The 20,730-nt window shown below is 39.0% G+C and overlaps 1 protein-coding gene across 2 annotated transcripts in view; it reads right to left on the minus strand.

Moving 5' to 3' along the window:
- LOC111157046 (amphiphysin) overlaps nucleotides 1-20,730 on the minus strand; it is a 245,862-nt gene that overhangs the window by 120,619 nt on the left and 104,513 nt on the right. The window lies entirely within an intron of this gene.

Here is a 20,730-nt window from a genome sequence, read left to right on the forward strand (position 1 = left end):
TCAGCTTAAAAGTAAAGGTAAGTAAGATTTTGCTGAGAACGGGAACTGACCCACCGGAGAGCCTCCTATATATTCAAGAGCCAGCAAGTCCCTAAATGTTGATGCATGGAATACAACAGTCGGAAATTGATCACCACTGTTCAATATGGTAGCTACTAGCTACATGTGGCTGAGTGCTTGCAACGTGGCTTGTCCAAATGGAGATGTACTGTAAGTGTAAAATACCAGATTTCAGAGACTTGGTTGCAAAAAATCTAATTAATAAGTTTTATATTGATTACATGGTAAAATGATAATACTTGGGATATACTAATGATGTGGTTTTGGAATATAGATGAGGTTCAGTGGGGTGAGGTCTGCAGTCAATGACCAAGAAAGAATTCTTGAGACATCTCTAGTGCAAAATGGTGGTTTAGTATAAAGCACAAGGACAGGACCCATGGGCAGAAAAAACTGCGCTGGGGTTGTGAGGAGCAAGTGATTATACAGAAGGGGTTGGAGGAGATTTTAAAAAAAAAAAAAGGGGGGAGGTTTTCAAAAGAAGTTCCACATGCTAAAGAGGACCTACAAGGTACAAGAGACCTTGCCTTGTCAAGTTAAGGTTGTATTTCCCTCTAGCAAAGCAATAACAGGAAGATAGTGGGGAGCTTCCTAGAAGAATATCCCATAGATCCCAGCCAGGAGTAGGGGAGAGGGGAAGCTGCAGGGTGTCAGCTTATGCTTTGCCTTCCGCTAGCTTCTGCTCCCTCATCACTGAGTTAAATAACTGTATTATTAAAATGAATTTCACTCTTTCTAGTTTATAAAATGTGGCCACTAGAAATCTTTAAACTACATTTATGGTGTGTGTTATATTATTCTTTGGCATCACCAAAATAGAGACAGTTGAAAATGATAAATTTTGACATAAAATCTTTGTTTTGGTTTGGATTAGACTTAGAAACTCTGAGATTAAAATGAGATTGCCAGCAGTGGAAAAATGAGGCAGGTAGGGGATGAGCACCAACACACCGTACATGATAAACATGTAAGCAGCCCAGCCTCAGTTTATACATACTGGGGAGCTCTGGGAGAAAGTGTCAGACCCCCTTTAGATAACTGGAGAGCAAGGGAAGTGGGGCATTCACTCATCAACTCCAATTAGTCAGATTGGCCACCAGGTTGAGAGCTGCTCCTGGAGGATACCAGAGAAAGATCTCAGGCAAAGAACCTCCCTTGTGGAGAGTAGATACTAAATCAAGTGGGCTCAGAAAGGGTAGGTACTAGGGCAATTGGAAACATTTTTAAAATATATATTTTAACTGCACAATCATTTAATAAACTTGCAGATAGCTAGTACACAGAAGGACTCCACCTTGGTAATTAATGAAATAGCAACAATAATAGTCCTATTCAATTCAACAAGCATATGTTAGCATTGAGCAAAAAAAGGGGGTAGGTATGAAGGGGGGAAAAAGAAACCCTACTGCCTTCAGTAAATTGCAATCTAGTAGAGGAACTGAAGTATCAAAATAAAAAGTGCATTGTAAAGCAGGTTACATTTAGCTCTGCAATAACCATTCCAAGTATTCGGGGGTACAAAGTAAAGAAAATGCTCACCACATTTAAAGATAGACAGTGATTAATACAAAGAAACTCCGAAAAGGAGTGTTTAAGACTATGACTAGACCTCAAAAGGACTTCTGGATGAGACTATTTTTCTACATGATCTAGTATATAGAATGTCTCCACATGGTTTAAAATCAAAACTCTACATTTCTCTTGTTTTGCTGTACTACCCAGAAATATGTTAAGGCTAACTACCACAAGCTAGATTTAAAAGAAAACAAAAAACAAACAAACAAACAAACGAAAAAATTCTGGATTTCTGGAGCATCAACGTAAAGTAGAAAACTGTAGGCAAAGGATGAGGAGAATGAACAGAACAACACTTGGGTAAATGTAGAGGATGAAGAAGATCCGAAGAAACGGGTGGAGTTAGACCAGGGTCCATAGCACCACAAAAAGCATTTGGGAAAGAAAGTAGTACATCTCCCCCATACTTAAGATCTGTGATGTGAGGGGACTGTGTCTGGTTCTGAGTATCTAAGCTGAAATATAAGGCTGTGGGAGGCTGTATCGTTGTTAAATCTACTCTGCCCCACACAACTGTGACCTGATCTGATCTGGGGAAGGACTACACTTCCTGCCCATCAACATCAACCTTGGCCAATGAAATGAGAGTGGAAGTGCCATGCCCCTACTCCTGAGCAGTAAGAAGCTATCATGCAGTCCTCTCATTTCTTTCCCCTCTACCCTGTATCCTATAATGCCCCAGATGTGGGTTGCTTCTCCCGCCGCAATCATGGAGCGGAGAGAATGTGGAGTACAGCTGCTGTTCATAGTTTCACAAGTGAGAAATCAACCTCTCTGGCCAAAAGCCACTGACATGCTGCTGCCAAAGCCTCCCCTGCCCTAAATGGCCTGAGAAAATGGTTCACCATCAATACTGGAAATGCTGAGAGATGGAGAAGCCTGAAATCTAACGGAAAAAAATAAATAAATAAAGTCAACAGAGTTAGCAGAAAAGCACCAAAGGCATTGACAGAAACATTTCAGAAGCTAAATCCAATTGGAAGGATTAAGGACAGAGTGGACAGTTTAGCAAATGGAAGTCTGCATGCTGGTCAAGCGATAGAAAGAGGTAAATGGTACAAAGAGAAAAGAAGCGAGGTCCAGAATCCGGCATCCTAACAGATGGCATTTAATTTAAAGAGAGTACCCACAATCAGATGTGTGACTTACCTGGACAGATCTAGACCCAGATCAATCTAAAGCCTACAGCCCTAAGAGGTACAATTAGAAGGCTCTGAATCCCCTAAGACCTCGCTTCTCAAAATGGGGAAGTGTCCACCTTGGAGTTCTTAATGGTCTGTCTACAGCACAGAGAGCCACAAAATACACCTAAAGAATCTCTCTGGAACATCAGTTTACTGAGGGTGGAGGGGAGCAAACGGAGAAGAAACCATTCTTTTAAACCACTAAGCCACCTGTTCTGATGTACGAAGAAGACCTACACAGAGATTAAATGCAGAACTGTCCCCTGTTTTCACCTGTCCACTTCAGAGCTCTACGGTCCCACCCTTCGTGGTCCTTCCCAGTAAGTGTGCAAGTGAGCTAGGAAAAGCCTGTCTTTCACTTAGAAGTCTGCTTTCCCCTCAGAAAGCCATACAAAGCCAGCTGGTTATGAGTCACCATGATCATTCAGGGTTTCTGGAAATCTCAAAAGAGTAATGGGGAAGGATATTCTTTTCCCAAATGTTTAAGAAATAAAGCATGTCAAGCTAATCTCACAATTGCCTTTTCTTTCTGAAAAAGAGAGAGCATGAAATAAATTCAGGCTTCACTCCAGACACTGCATTCCCCTAGCCCAAGGGAAGCAATGAACATTTTTTTAAAAAATGAAGTAAGAATCCCAGAAGAAATTTTGTAGGTATCTAAGAGGGGCAGAAGGTTCAAATTAGACAATATTGACTTAAACAGATGAGTTCAATTTAAGCAGATAAACTCAAAGTCTGATTTAAATAACTTTCTTCTTTTCCAATTATTCAAATTCTTAATTTTTCTTCATGACTATTAAGGTTCATAAATCATTTGGTAATAACTACCTTGAAGATCATCTAAAATTCTGCCTGAATCAAAAAGGTAAAAGGCTCTGGAGAGAAATTTCTCACCTATAATATGCCACAAAGTAGTTCTTCTACAGAACCAACTGCCTAATAAAATTTTCTTAACATCATTATTCTATGTGAATCACAAAGAGGTTTTAAATTAGAAATAAATTCTTATACCAAAGCTCAGATCTCACTGCATCTGAAATTTGTTCCATATTCCTCTGAAAATTACCATTTCAGTAATTCAGCCTTGAATTATGTATTGCACAGAAAACAGATTCAAAATACACCATCTACAACTATATGAGTGTGTTCTCCCTTTGAATCCTTCATGTTGTACTCTATAAGGTAAAATGAAATTATTACTCTAACTTGTGGGCACATTCTCCCCAGGGCTTAAGGCAAGATGAAGCCAAGTGATTCTATTATAATTAAGTTGTCTGATTGCCAACAAATACTCCTCCTCGGACAAGATCTAAGAAGGATTCTCGCCTACAACATTCCTTTCCCTGGCATATAGGATAATAATGTGGCTCTGATGCTGGAGGTTCTTCATTTATTTTTCCAACTGAATCATTTATCAGTGTCAGAAGCTGCTGCTTCTCCAGCCCAGACAATGCCGGGCCTCACTTTCTTCCCACACAGCCCAAGGGAGTCGGCCTGCTTTTCCTTTCTCATTAAAGCTACTTCTACCCACACACTCCCTTGGGTGTCACACTCTTGTAAGTCTAGAGAGAAGGAAAGAGTCTCCCTAGTTCCCTGCTTCCCAGCTGTCCTGGAAAACAAGACAGGGTCATTTTGGGTTTCATCATGAAGATAATAAAAAATCAACAGGCATGCAAAAAGTACACATGGTTTTAAAACCTTACAAAGGTCTGAGAATCACTGCCTCTAGTCAAAAAAAATCTGTTTATTCCTTTGCTGAGTGGTATCTTAAAGCTGTTGCTTTCTTCCATTCCTTCTGTAAGCACTACTCGGGAGAGCCACATCCTCCCCCGAGGATTAGAGTGAAACTTAAAATCTAATTAAATAGTTAGAGAAAGAACACTTGCAGGCACACAAACACGGAAGGTTTCAGATATCTGTCTTACTCAATACAAAGAAATAACATTCTATATTAATTAAACCTGTTTCCAAATTGTTTAACATCAGATTGGTCCTCAGTAGAGCCAATTCCTTAATTATTTGTATATATGTCTTGGGGTAGATGGGGAAGGCGAGGGGGGAGGGGTGTTGGACGAGGGGGGTCCCAGACATGCTGCTCCTGGATAGATTTCATCTAAAGTCTCTCTTCAGCACCTTGGACAGCCCCATTCTTCAAACAAAGATTTAACCTAGATAGTATCAAAGGGCCATTACTGCATCAAAGTTTCCTACTGCACTCTGATAAGTGAACAGATGACTTTTAAACATGTTTCCTTCAAAGTGAGCCAAGTCCCTAGTAAGAAGAACTACCACAGACTCCAAAACTCAGAAGTGTCTCAAAATCCTATAAGGCATTGGGCTTAAAAACAAGGTTGCATTTAGCTGTGGTGAATGACATTTGATGATTAATGAGTCAAGCTGTTTATTGTTTAGATATGCTAAATTCTGAAGCATTAAAAATATATCAATATTTGTTAATACTTAAGCCTAGAACTTCAGAAGCCATAAAGAGGTATAATTTTGTTAGCTTACCTTTAACCCTGTTACTTCTGCCCAAAGAAGCCTCAGTTGAGGCATTAATTTGATTGAATTATAGATACAATGCATAGAATGAATGAATAATTTCTAAGGAACTACACTTAGGGCAGCAATTACTGAAAATTCAAGGGCATGCCCACATACCACCATGTATATGATACCTCTGTGCAAGGGTGTGAATCATTATGGCCCTGACTGTGCTTGCAAAACCAAATCCAGTGGATATTACTCATAGGGTTATGCAAATCTAGCCAAATACCTTAAACAATAGGCATTCATTACCTATTAAACAACCAAGGGCTTTCTGAGTTGACTTGTTAAAATGTTGTGAGTGTAGTACTAGTTTACATTTATAGGTAACTTTTGTCATAAAAAGAAAGGATGGACAGAAGAAAGAAGACACCACATACATTACAGAAATATTTTCATTAACTTGCCTCTCAGAAATTGTGATTTGATGCTCAGATAGAAAGCCAACAGTACTGACATATAAGAGATGGATCTGAAGAGATATAATGTCACAAAGTTATGATTTCACAAAGGTAAGTCCTGTCATCTCATCTGTGATCGTGAGCCTATAGAAGTTCCCATAGTTACATTATTATTTTTGGCCTTTCCTGACATTTTTCTCATGAAAAGGCTAAGTAACATTATCAAGTTAAAATTGGCCCAATTTCTCAGAGTTCAGACAGGTTAACTCAATCTTAAAAGCAAGGCTAATAAGATTTCTTATCATTTTTGAAGCTTAGAAGAAAATTAGATTATCAAGGAGATGAAGTTTAATAAGGCCATAATCATCATCTTGATTAACAGATTACTAATCTGAATCCACTTATGATTAAAGATAACCTTAGGCCACTGAACACTAAAGGCACTCTTGGTCTGTGAAGAAACAGAGCTCTTTCCCTATGACAAGTCAGATGTACTTATACTGGAAGATGACAGATTTTCAAAGGTAAATGCAGGAGGGTCTCTAAAATTTACATTTTTGTTTCCTTGCTTTAAGGTCTTTGTAGTTAACAGGAGCCATCATTAAGAACCTAACATTGACTTGAGAGAAAAATTTCTCCATTTCAATTTTTTTTCTTTTGGCAGATATTAATGCAAAAGATTTAAAAGAGAGAGGAAATCTAAATGGGTTTTGAAATCTGCATTGATGGCAGTGGAGGGTAAGAGGGTACAGGGACATGTGACAGACAGCAGAGAACATCTCAGCTTCCATAATTTCATTCCAGATTCCCGGCCCAATTTCCAACTCCCCTTGTCAGCAATTCCAAGAATATTTACAATCTGAAAAACAAATCAAATATATTCTTTACCTTTCAACAAAACAAAACCAATAATCTAGCTACTAGTAATTCCATATACAAATTTTCCATAGAATTCCCTTAAGCCCACTAACTCGAGTCATGTAGATCTCTATTCTGGTCTTACGGTAAGCTAACCCATGTGTGTAAGGGGACATAAGTGTCTAGTTAGAACTATTAAAGTCACCACATTCAGGTTGGATACAATGTGAAGATATGCTTTATTGCTGTTAGGCAATTGAGTTTGTGATCCCTGAAAAGCCGTCCCATTTTTTTTTCTGTACATGTGTGCCCACGTGTGAGTGTGTACATGTGACTCATAAGGTGCTTTAGGAGTATTATATAAACATTTTTTCAACCTTGGCCTTAATACCTAGAGCACAGTATTTAATATAGTGGAGAGGAAATCAACACAGAAATTCAGGGAAACTCCACGGGACTCCCACCCCAACAATGGCTTATTGTTCAATGTCCCTTTCTGTGGGTGTGGATGTCTACAACGTTGCATTGTGACCAAACAGGATAGGCTGTAAAAGTATGAGAAAAGCCAACTGCTCTGTCAGGTTACTAATGAGATGTATTAATGAGAGGAAAGGGAGTGCCCTGTCAATCATTATGCTAGTCACAGTATAATATGCAGAATGTTCCTGAAACTCCACTTATGATGTATTAGTTTTTTAGAGCTACCATAACAAAATACCACAAACTGCGTGTATTAACAATAGAAGTTTATTTCTTCACAGTTCTGGCAGCTGAAAGTCCAAGACCAAGGGATTGGCAGGTTTGGCTTCTCCTGAGGCCTCACTCCTTGGCTTGCAGGCCAGTGGCCTTTGTTTGCGTGTATCCTCGGTGTCTATCCTGCGCCTTGTAAAGACATCCGTCATACTGGATTATGACCCACCCAGATGATCTCATTTAATCTTAACTACCTCTCTAATGTCCCAGTCTACAAATATAGTCACAACTCTGAAGTGTCCTGGACTTCAATATATAAATTTAGGGGTACACAATTCAGCCCATGATGATATTCTCAAAGCAAGTTCATAGTTCAGCAACATGATCCCAAAGTCTAACACTGAGTGGTCCCTTTGTTCCAGATGCTGTCCCAAGGGCCGCAGCCTGATTAAATCATGATCCTCGGGGCGCCTGGGTGGCTCAGTGGGTTAAAGCCTCTGCTTTCAGCTCGGGTCATGATCCCAGGGTCCTGGGATTGAGCCCCACATTGGGCTCTCTGCTCAGCAGGGAGCCTGCTTCCTCCTCTCTCTCTCTGCCTGCCTCTCTGCCTACTTGTGATCTCTGTCTGTCAAATAAATAAATAAAATCTTTTTAAAAAAAATAAAATAAAAAAATAAATCATGATCCTCAAATTAACTCCCTGAAGTCGGCACACTTTTATCGAAGAGAAGACTGAGACACAGAGGTTGAGCAACTTGCCCAAAGATCCTACTGCTGGTAGACGCGAAGCCAGCCAGTACCAGAGCCCGGGGAGTCTGCATGATTCAGACTCCATAATCTGCCTCCAGACCCCACGTGCCTCACTGGCCTCCTCCACCTCTGTGTCCCCAGCCTACAAATGCATGGATAACAGCTGAGGATGACTGAGGCTGTCCACGAAGAATCAGCTGTTGATCAGTGACAATAATTTAATGCAAGACACTGTTTTCTGTGTTCTCATGATATAGTCCTAATCTTGAAATTAAAATACCAACTGTTCATTGTTTTGCTCAAAAGCTCACAATTCCCAGAGTATATTCTATGGTTTCATGTAGCACAGTGCTTAGATGGGTGGTTTCCGGGACCACACTGCCCGGTTTTAAAATCTGAGTTCTACTACTTTTAACTGCAACCTTGAGCAAACCACCTTACTTCTCTAGGCCTAGGATTCCTCATCACATAAGTAAAATAATAGTACTTACTTCCAAGAGCTATCATGAAGGCCAAGGGAGATAGTCCATGGAAAATACCAGAAGAGAGCCAGGCACACAGTATGCATTCCATAAAAGCTGGATGTTATTATATTACAATGATTATTCTACAAAATATTTTCAAGAGGAACTACAGGGGCTCCTGGGTGGCTCAGTCGTTAAGCGTCTGCCTTTGCTTAGGTCATGATCCCAGGTCCTGAGATCAAGTCCCACATTGGGTTCCCTGCTCATTGGGAAGCCTGCTTCTCCCACTCCCCCTATGTATGTTCCTGCTCTCACTGTCTCTCTATCAAATAAATAAAATCTTTAAAAAGAGAGAGAAAGAGAGAAAGAGAAATGACAAAGAGTAGGTATTTCATAGATGTTTGACTGACCTAAGTTTGGCTACATATTGTATTACAAAGGAGTATCTTCATGAGGAATATGCAAAACCTCCCCAAAACAAGCTACTTGGGAATTGAGAATGCTGCCTTTATTTGTACTCCTAAGATTCAAATACATAATTTTATTTTTCAGAACGATTTTTGTGATAACTTTAAATGTTGCAATAATAGAGGAACTTAAAATGCATGGGAATAATTTACACAGATATGTAAGAGCGACTTAACATAACATCAGATATGAGAAAAATCAAGTCACTATGATAAATAACTGTAAGGAAATGAGACAGCATGAACAGCAATGCCAAAAGAATCATCAGGTTCATGCTCAAAATGGAAGCTTTGTGCTACATATTCAGTTTTCTAATACACGAAGCAGAATTATAACTGTGGACTTCCAGGAGAATCAAGTGAGACGGGGTTTTGTGCAAAACACTTTATGGATGTCTAAGCCTGCTTGTGGGCAGTCTTCATAACAGAAACACTTCATCACTGCTTTTACCTAAGCCACCCAGATGTGACTTGGAAACGTGTCAATTCTTCAAGCTCCTTAGAAGATTCTTATAGTTGTCTAGGTTAAGGACATAGTCAAATAGATGTGCAATTAAGGAAGCCACTGCCTTTACTATACTGGTATGATCTCAGGCATGCATACAGGTTGTTACTACCATCTGATGGCTCTTTAGAGCTGGTGCGGAAGTCCAGATGGGGAGCCAGGAGTCAGTATTGGTATAAGGCCTCCAGGCGATTCTGACAGTTATTCGGAAACCTCTAATGTAGTCTGTCACTGTGTCTACAGTGTAATTGACACTCAGTGTGTTGATGTATCTATTGTAAGATGGCCAAAAAGACAGCTAAAAACAAAAAACAAAAAACAGCAGCTCTGGATTTCAGTCCATCAGCATCAGACATCCCTTCCAATGCCTCCGTCAGTTAGGCTGCAACCCCAATGCACAGTCTGCATGGGGGTACAGGATGATTTAAGAGAGAGAATCACAGACAATGGGAGCAAATGATACTGATGCAAACCTGAAAATCAACTGCACCACATCCAGGCAGATTTTCACGACCGCTTCAGACAGTCTTCCTGGGCTCGGGTGAGAGATGTGCCTTATTCTCTGCATCCCATTATACAACAATGCAATCAATCTGAGCATCATTCGGAGAGGAGCAACCAAACTAGATAATAAGCTTATTTCACAAGGGGAAGTGGAATTGACATACGGAATTGGTCTCTAACTGAAGGCTGAGGAATGGGATACGAAAGCCTCCCCCGTTCTCACGGTTAATTAATGTAGTAAGGGAAAATACAGTTAAAGCTAATAGCACAGGATACATGAAAGGAAACCATCAGAGTGATAACACAAAGAGCTTCCTCTGGAAGAGATTTCTTAACTGGGCACCAGGCACCACAGGGAGTGGCATGAACTGAAACCTGGAGTGACTGTAGTTAGGGCAAATTTTGGTGAGGTTTCAGCTAAAGCTTTTCATTTATATACTACGCCATACCTAAAGAGATATTCTTTTTTTTAATTTTTATTTATTTATTTGACACACAGAGATCACAAGTAGACAGAGAGGCAGGCAGAGAGAGAGGGGGAAACAGGCTCCCTGCCAAGCTGAGAGTCCGATGTGGGGCTCCATCCCAGGACCCTGAGATCATGACCTGAGCCAAAGGCAGAGGCTTAACCCACCCAGGGTTAAGTACCCAGATGCCACCCAGGCACCCCCTAAAGAGATATTCTTATAGATGTAATAAGACAAATAAGAGTAAAGAGGATAAAAGACGGACAGGTTTTCCAATGCATGTTTTTGTTTTCTTTCTCCCCTTTAGCACTATAGACAGCAACACCTGAGCAGTCACAGGAAGCAGATAAACTCCTCTTACTCTTTAAAAGCCAATGAGCAAAATAGTGGAGGATGAATGGATGTATCAGAAAATAAAAGAGAGACTATAGAAAAATCTAGGAGAATTTGTAGAGCAAGGACCAATCTATTCTTTTGACACCTACATGTTTCAACTCTCTGTTCCCTTCCACAGAAGTCAATTGGATTGGCAATCATAGTGGGTTATACTTATCAAGAAAGGACTCTAAATCGAGACTATACACACAAACCCATCTTTTCCATTAAAACAATATTACCAAGGAAGGTGACAGTCTTAACTAGGGGCTTAGTGGCCAGGATTATATTCCCTTGCTTTTTGCCATACAGTGAATGTACTACATCTAAATCAGGTAAACTAAGAGTCTCATAGCCGAGCACATAACCGTTTCATGGATATTTAGCACACTGTGATTCGCGCTAGAGTGAGAACCTTTGCAGTAACAACTGATAGACACCCATCAAGCTAGGGAGTCTAGCTGAAAATGAGAGTGTGGGAAGGTGTAGAAATCATTTTTTCTCAGAATACCAACTGGAGTGAGAGTAAACTTGTGTGGTAATGTTAAGTGGTGAAACTAGGATACCCAAATGCATCATGGGTATCTATATTTTTTCACAATCCTGTGTCTTTTACTACTACTTTAACTGCTTAAAAAGAAGGATGACTTTTGCACCCTAGACCACCAGCTTGACAAAGACAAGAACGATGACTGACATGGTTATCATTCTGCTTCCATTGTTTTGTGCATAGCAGACGCTCAATAATTATGTGTTGGGTCAGCCAAGAAATGCTTTCAATATACACTTATCCACAGGAAAGTTCTATCTTGCCTGTTGCCTATTACCTTCGATGAGGTACCCATGGCAGTCCCTCCACCTGTGTACAAGATCCTATGTCTTCCCGCATACTCAAGGACATGAGTCAGCTGTTATTCCCTTTCTCTGTGACTCATCGCATTTTCCTGTTATACTAAATGAGTCCCACTAATATACACGTATTTTTGCCATCTTAAGAAGAATGTCCTCTGATCCAACGTCCTCCCCCAAACTACAGTTTTATTTACTTGCTCCCCTTTAAAGCAAAACTTGAAACTTGCTGTTTTCCAAGCTTTCTGATACCCTTCACTTTGCTGTATGTATTCTCTACTTACACACAAAAAAACTTGTTTTTCTCTTTATAATTCTCATCATTTTCTAGATGACAATGTTATGTGTTTATTTATTTTTTAACGATTTAATTTATTTATTTGAGAGAGAGAGAGAGAGAGAATGGGGAAATGGGAGATGGGCAAAGGGTAAGGGAGGGACAGAATCTCAAGCTGAGTACAGAGATTCTGTGCGGAGCACAGAGACTGATGCAGGGCTCCAACCCACGACCATGAGATCACGACCTGAGCTGAAACCAAAAGTCAGCCACTCCACTCACTGAGCCACCTAGATGCCCTGTAATCTTATTTATGATGTTTGGCTTATTGTCTGCTTCTGTGTTGTGGAATATGAGATCCACAATCGAAGTGATCTTTGTCTTCACTGAAGTTTCCCAAAGACCTAGATACATTCCTGGCAAGAAGAAGACACTTAATAAATGTAAGGCAGATGGATGTCTAAACAATTACATATTATTGTTCCAAACATGCATCTATCAACTTACAAAATTCCTTGAAAGTTGATATTAACAGGAAACATTTTAAGTTTTGGAAAATATTTGCACACTAAGATGATTTTGTTCTTTGTTTTGGGTTTTTTTTGGGGGGGAGGTATATGCACATTTAAAAGATTAACAGTAAAATACATATTTGTATACCCAAACAGCTTAAGATACAGAATTATAAAAGTAAGTTTTCAAACCATTGTGCTCCTTATTTACCACCTTCTCTTCACTATTCCTGAAGGTGGTCATTCCCTTGCTTTTCTTTTTTTAATTATTATTATGTTCAATTAGATGGTTTTCGGTATTACAGAATTCTCACAGAAACTTAAAGTTAGCTAGAACTAGGAGTATCTCTAGGGAAACTTTATTTCAAGAGATGTAGACACACACAAATTCTTTTACAGAATATTGTGTGCTCACTGAGTTTAAACTTTAATGGAAACCCATAAATTCAAGCAACAAGACTCAACAATTAAGCTTCTCAGAAGCAATTAACTGGTATCACTTCAATGTATTAATGCTCTGTGGTGAAAACACTGTCCTATCAACAAAGAGTGAGCTTGCTCCAAGATACAATACATGGAAAAAAAAAACAAAACTAACAAACAAACAAAAAAAAAGCCCTAAAATTAGAGAACATAACTGGGATTCAAGGACTGAAAAACATCCTTCTGCATAATTAAAATTAATTATATTAAGTTAGTAAATATACACAAGGCTCTTGGAAGACTGAAAATAATGTATGTGCCAGCTGATATTTATGAAGTAGCATGGAATTAGCATAGAACTCTCCTCCACGGAGGGGCCAAAGCTTTGCTCTAGTCTTGATAATCCAGATTGGAATCAATTCAAGGCCATATCAGACATTCTCCAGGGACTATTTTGCTGCCAAAAATTAAGATAAAATAGGAAAAGTAAATGACAATGAAGAAAGGCTCTGATACTGAATGAATGAGGAGGCATGGAATATCTAAGACAAAAAGTAAAGACAGAGAATATGTGTGACAAGGAGGCATGTACTGGAGCACCTGGGTGGCTCAGTGGGTTAAGCCTCTGCCTTTGGCTCAGGTCACGGCCTGACCTGGGTCCTGGTATCAAGCCCCGCATCAGGCGCTCTGCTCAGCAGGGAGCCTGCTTCCTCCTCTCTCTCTCTGTCTGCCTCTCTGCCTACTTGTGATCTGTCATATAAATAAATAAAATCTTTAAAAAAAAAAAAAAAGGAGCCATGTACTTACTAAGTACCTACCTAATAGGTGCTAGAGGGCATGGAAGTTTTTTTAAATGACTAAGACAGAGTGTCTTCCTTTAAATATTTCATAATCTAATGAGGACACGGATATACTGTCATATAAGAGAAATGGAACAAGAGTTACCAGATGAACTATAAAAGATGTACTACAGGAGTCTATAGAAGAAGATGCTGACTCCTCAGAATGGAAAGACCTCATGCAGGGAATACTTGTCAACTGACTGTAAGAGAAGGTGGGATTGGAACATATGGACATGACAGGTCAGGCAAGGGTGATTTAATCGTAGGGAAGCACTTGCAGTGGGGGAAATGGAAGTGGAAGAAGAGCTTGGAAGTAAGCAGTTCAGTCCCTAAATGATATTGTTAGATGTCGACCACCGACTATTCACTCCATCAGCTTCCCTTCTGCCTTTCACTACACCAGAGCATCTGGATTCCTATCAATCTCCTCAATATGGTGCTACAGAGAAAAGCCACTTGCATCACAGATAGGATGTATGGGCCCAATACTACATGGGACATTGGGATCAAATCAGGGTATGACTAAAGAAAGGTTTAATGCTCTGAATGTGAGAAGAAGCCCAAGGCAATTTGTAGCTACAAATGATTTACGTCCTACAAAACAAAGGACTGAATAAAAGACCAAGACTAACCAAGCAGAATTTTCTCTAAGTCATGAAAATACATATTCTTAAAAGGCTAACTTAAGGAAATTACTCCAGCTAGAAGATCATGGATTTTTCTGAGTTAGAATGTAGGTATGGAGTCAGACATATTTTTGAAGAACAGATAGAGCTATTGGTAGAGATGTTCTCAGGTGCAGACTGAGTATAACATACTGCTCCACATATCACTCTTGCTTTATTTGATTTCATTAAAGGAAATGGGAACTTATCACCACCCCATATCTATGCTGTCTTCTTGATCTACAGACTATTCATTCTCTGTTGGAGAAGTTTCATGAGCCACAACTTTCAGTAGGAACTTTCCTTATACACTCTTTGCTGAAATGTCACCAGAATTCTGTCCTGCTGGTCTGCCATGTCCACTTATGACAGGTCTTCACCAAGCATCAAAAGACTTGCTTTCTCTCCACTTGACCGACTTGTCTGTTATATAACGGACCCAAAGATAAGTCTGACTAATTTAAACCTTGTATTCTACTAAAAGATATCAAACAGTGGGCAATAAGCTGGATGTGAAGGCAATCAGCCCCATAGCTCATCCTTAATATCGCACCATTAACAAATGTCATGAACATTATAACTGCATTTCAAATAGTTTGACCTCTTTGATCTTAAACAGTTCTGCTATTTCCGCCTTAATACAACTTAAACATTTTACTTTCCACCTTCTCCTGGCCCTGAACAAATGATTTCTTTTCTCAAATACAGAACATGAAATAATGCTCAGTTTAAGTGGACGTATTAAAACCAGACAATAGGAGGGAAATGCTCTATGAATAACAAACCTGTAATTAGCACAGGGCTCCTCTGAGATGTGGGAGCCTTCATCCCAGTGTGGAGAATTCTTCTGTGACTTCCTTCAGCAGCCACAATGGAGCCAAGATCATTAGGGCCAATTCTACCACCCTGTGAAATGTATTACTACACTTCTTACAAGGAATTCCTGAGAAGGTGGCAGGAACCACATTTTAATTCTTTAGGAACAATACAAACAAACCACATCTTCTTAATTGATAACTGTCATTCTATTAAAGTCTAAAAAGAAGACACTCCAGTAAGTTAACAGACTATATTAACTGCTACCTTTCCTTCAGGACATTAATAATGTTAATCATTAATATACTTGTATGTATAGTACTGCTTATATATTTAGTATAATGTAGCCCAGGAATCATCCCGTGGATATGGATATTTTTGTGGGCTCCATTATGAAACTGAATTAGATGCCAACATGTAGTAACAGTTATTTCCAGTGGTGCACAAAGTTAGTGAGGATAGGGAAGGAACTCTTAGAAGTCCGGTGCCAGGGGCGCCTGGGTGGCTCAGTGGGTTAAGCCGCTGCCTTCGGCTCAGGTCATGATCTCAGAGTCCTGGGATCGAGCCCCGCATCGGGCTCTCTGCTCTCTAGGGGAGCCTGCTTCCTCCTCTCTCTCTGCCTGCCTCTCTGCCTGCTTGTGATCTCTCTGTCAAATAAATAAGTAAAATCTTTAAAAAAAAAAGATTTCCTTTATAAGAAGTCCGGTGCCAAAAGCCAGAACAGAGAACTCTAAGCAGGCATATCACTACACAAGGGGTATGCCAAGTGGTTGATGAGTCTTGGCCAACATGCATAGAGTAGAGGGGAGGAGAAAAGGGCAGGCCAATGTGAATCAGCCCAGAGTGAAGGAGCAGAGAACACTTTTGACTGGTATAACACAGGAGATGAGAAGATGGTCCACACTGTCAGGAGATTGGTTACCTTAAAGGTATTGCACAAATAAATACATACTGGGAGTAACAGAAGCCAGATTTATCACTCTCAAAAAAAGGAAATATAAATATGAACAAAGGGAAGACCCAAAGCAGGAGATACTGAACTGTAATTAGAGATGCCATGGTTTCAGATAAATAGATGAGAAAAAACACAGAGTATGTTATAAATACATGTGTGTTAATTCTGTTCAGTTAGAGGACTTACAAGCATGATACCTTAGAACCAAAGAATATATCCAGCACTCAGCTCCTAGTTTCTAAATACCATTCTCCACTTAAGAAGACAACAAACCCAGGACTCTTTAAAGAAACAACTCAAATGAGAAACAACTCATTTGAAGGCTGGGTAGAGCAAGCACAACATGAACTTAGAACATTCTGTGGCAAAATGTTAAAAAAAAATTTTTCAGAGAATAATGGGGACACAGAAGTCACTACCAGTAGTTCCCCCATTGGCTAAATTTAGCGCAATTGTGCTTCAAAAGGACTAGTTTATTACTTGTCAATAAATAAATAAATAAATAAACTGTCAAATAATAAAATCTTTTAAAAAACCAAACTTATTGTTTGGGTTTTTTTTTTTTAAGATTTTATTTTTTTATTTGACAGAGATCACAGGTAGGCAGAGAGGCAGAGAGAGAGGGGGAAGCAGGCTCCCCGCTGAGCAGAGAGCCTGATGTGGGGCTCGATCCCAGGACCCTGAGATCACCACCCTAGCAGAAGACAGAGGCTTACTCCACTGAGCCACCCAGGTGCCCCAGGACTAGTAATAATGTTTTAAAACCCACTGAATGAAATAAGAATCTCTAAATCCATACAAAGATAATTAATTAATTGGAAGAGAAGGGGACATTTTTTACCATGGAGCAGAATGCTAAGTAGTAAGTGTAGAAGGAATTAGGGAAAAAGTCACTATTTAGCAACCATCAGAGTAACAGCAATTTAGACAAGAAGCTTCAACTGATAAAACCAAGAGTGAAAGTCTGCAGAAGGAACAGGGTATTTTCAGTCTTAAAGTCTATCTCCACAAAATACTTCTAAGGTACTTATGAATTTAAAACTAAGGACTAGAGCAATCAAGCAGACAGCCTCTTTCTAACCAAGTGATAAAAGTTGACATCCATAGTAAAGGCATAAATCAGAATCATGTGTGTCCTGATATCACACACTGGCAAGATCCTGCCACAGAGGGTCACATGAAGGGTCACATGAAGCTAACACAAGAGATGATCAGGCAAACCCAAGTCAAGGGACATTCTACAGTTAAACGCTGCTCTGTACTCAAAGATCTGAAGATCATGAAAGACAAGAAAAGACTGAAGAACATCTTCAATTTTAAAGAGACTAATGGGACTTGACAACTAAATGCAAATCTGACTGTGGAATGGCCCCTGAACCTTGAAGAACATAAGCGAACAATATGTTGAAAATAATTTCTCCCAGTCTGTAGCTTGTCTTTTCCTTCCCTTAACAGGGTCTTTCTCAGAGCAAAAGCTTTATCACAGGCAAATTCAGGGTTCATAATAAATTAGGTGATAATATAGAATTGACGGTCATTCACTGATTTTGATAGATGAACTGTGGCTCTGTAGGAGAGTGTCCTTTTTGTATACCAGAGAGATAATAGGTGTATGGGATGGACAGATGGATGGATGGATGGTTGGGTGGATGCATGGATGGATGGACAGAGAGAATGATAAAGTAATTGGAAAACCTAGGTAAAGGGTATACAACAGTTCTGTGTACCTTTTATAACTCTCTATAAATTCAAAATTATTTAAAAATATAAGATATATCAAATCAATTGAGATTTCATGTAAAATGCAGATTTTACCTTTTCTGGGGAATCAGATGTGTCAACTCTGGGGCCCATTCTCATGTGACAAATGCGAGCTGGCACTGATAGCTGCTTTTTTTACACCCTATGCATTCTGTAATTCAGCCCAAACCTCACCACTCCTTGTTTCTCTCCTTGCTTACTTCCTCATTTATGTTCCCTCTTCATCTCTGTAAAAATGTGAGCCTTTGGCTCTTACCTTAAAGAACTTTTACCTGATGTAAGCAATAGGTGGTCAGCTTTTTCTAAGTAAAAGTGTGAAAGGGCATGTTTTCCAACAGAAATTTTTATTGAGGTAACTGCAGAATCCCATGCAGTTAGAGAAAGTAATACAGAGTCCTTTATCCTGTACCTAGTTTCCCCCACTGTTGCAATAACTATAGTGAGAACAATATCACAACATAGATGCAATCCACCAATCTTAATCTCCCATTTTTACTTGTATTCATACATGTATGTGTATTTAGTTCTATACAATTTTATCACATGTATAATTTCATGTATCCATCCCCACAGTTAAGACACAGAACTGATTCTACCAGGACAAGGATCATTTGTGCTTTTATAAGCACACCCACCTCCCTTCTCCCTTCCTTAACACCTGGAAGAAAAGTGATTCTTCCCTCCCATTCTGCCATTTTGTTATGTCAATAATGTTTGTTACAAATGGAATCATATAGTACATAAACTTTTAGGGCTGGCTTTTTTTCACTCAGTCAAATTCCCTAGAGATTTATCCAGGTTACCATATCTACCAGTAATTTCATCTTTATTGCTGAGTAATACTGCATGCTGTGGACATACCACAGTTTGTTTAACCATTCACCTGTTGAAGGATATCTGGGATGTTTCCAATTTGGAGCCATTACAAATAAAGCTGCTATAAGCATTTGTGTATATATAGGATATTGTAGGAACATAATTTTTCATGTCTATGGAAATGAGATAAATGCTGAAGAGTACAGTTGTTGGGTTACATGACAGTGCATGACTTTTACAGAAATTTTTCAAGAAACAGTCAAAATGTTTTCCAGTGGAGCTGTATCATTGGTACCCAATGTATGAGTAATTCAGTTTCTCCAACATCCTTGCCAGCATTAATGTTCTTTAGTGCTATCACTAACTTTTATTTTAGCCATTCTGAGGTATATAGTGACATTATATTTTTAGTTTGCATTTCTCTGGTGGCTAAATATATGTTAAACATCTTTTTATGAATGGCTTCTCTGCCATCTAGATATCCTCTTCAGTGAAATTTCTGTTCATAGCTTTTGAGTATTTTCTAACTAGATTGTTTTTGTTTTATGCTGTTGAGTTTTGAGAGTTCTTTATATGTTCTAAATATTTGTCTTTTTATCCTCTTATGAGTTCTTTTGCAGAGCAAAAATTTTTAATTTTCATGAGATCCAATTTATCAGATCTTCCTTTTTTGGATTGTGATTTTGGACTCCAGTCTAAAAATTCTGCTTATTCCTAGATTTTGAAAACTTTCTCTTCTTTTTCCAAAAGCTTTAAGACTTTATGTTTACATTTAAGTCCTTGATCCACTCTGAGTTTAATATTGTATAAGAGTTAGGTTTTGGTCAAGGTTCATTTTTGGTGGGGGGAGGTTCTATAGATATCCAGTTACTACAGCACAATTATTGAAAGACTTTCTTTCTTCTATTGAATTGTCTTTGTACCTTTGTCAAAAATCAGCTGAATATAGTTGTGCGACTCTATTTCTGAGTTATCTATTCTGTTCCATTATTTATGTGTCTACCCTGCTGATACCATACTGTCTTGATTACTTCAGTATATTACTTCAGTATAATAGGACTTATTACTGAAATAGAGTGATTCTTCACACTTTATTCTTCTTATCTCTCTTTTAACCTAGAATTCCAGGGTCTGCATGCTTCCATATAAATTTTAGAATAAGCTTGTGTATGTCTTTTAAAAAGCTGTTATAATGGGGCGCCTGGGTGGCTCAGTGGGTTAAGCCTCTGCCTTCGGCTCAGGTCATGATCTCAGGGTCCTGGGATCGAGCCCCACATCAGGCTCTCTGCTCAGCAGGGAGTCTGCTTCCCTTCCTCTCTCTCTGCCTGCCTCTCTGCCTACTTGTAATCTCCATCTGTCAAATAAATAAATAAAATCTTTTTAAAAAAAAAGCTGTTCTAAGAATTCCATTAAATTTCATTAAACCTACAGACCAATTCAGTAAGAACTGACATCTTTTCATTAAACCTATAGACCAATTCAGTAAGAACTGATATCTTTACTATGTTGTCTTCCAATCCATGAACATGGTATGTTTCTTCATTTATTTAGTTTACTTTTTTCTTTAGCTTATTATAATTTTCAGCATATAGACACATATTTTGGGAAGTAAACAATTCATTTATTTGGAATGTTACTATGTTTTTAACTTTGGTTTCCACATGTTCATTGTTAATATATAGAAATGTGATTGATTTGGGGATGTTGACCCTGTATCCTGTGACCCAGCTGAACTCACTTATTTGTTCTAGGAGTTTTGTGTTGAGGCACTGGGATTTCCTATGTACACAACATGCCTGAAAATAAATATTTTATACCTTCCTTTCTGATCTGTGTGCCTTTCATTTCCTTTTTTTTTTTTCTTTATTGTGCCAGCTGCAACCTCTAGTTCTACACTGGACAACATTGGTTGGTATGGACATCCTTGACTTGTTCCCAATTTAGGATAAGCATTCATTCTTCTA

This window comes from Enhydra lutris, unplaced genomic scaffold (genome assembly GCF_002288905.1).
Source record: "Enhydra lutris kenyoni isolate GAN:26980312 unplaced genomic scaffold, ASM228890v2 scaffoldscaffold51, whole genome shotgun sequence".
NCBI classification, from domain to species: domain Eukaryota; kingdom Metazoa; phylum Chordata; class Mammalia; order Carnivora; family Mustelidae; genus Enhydra; species Enhydra lutris.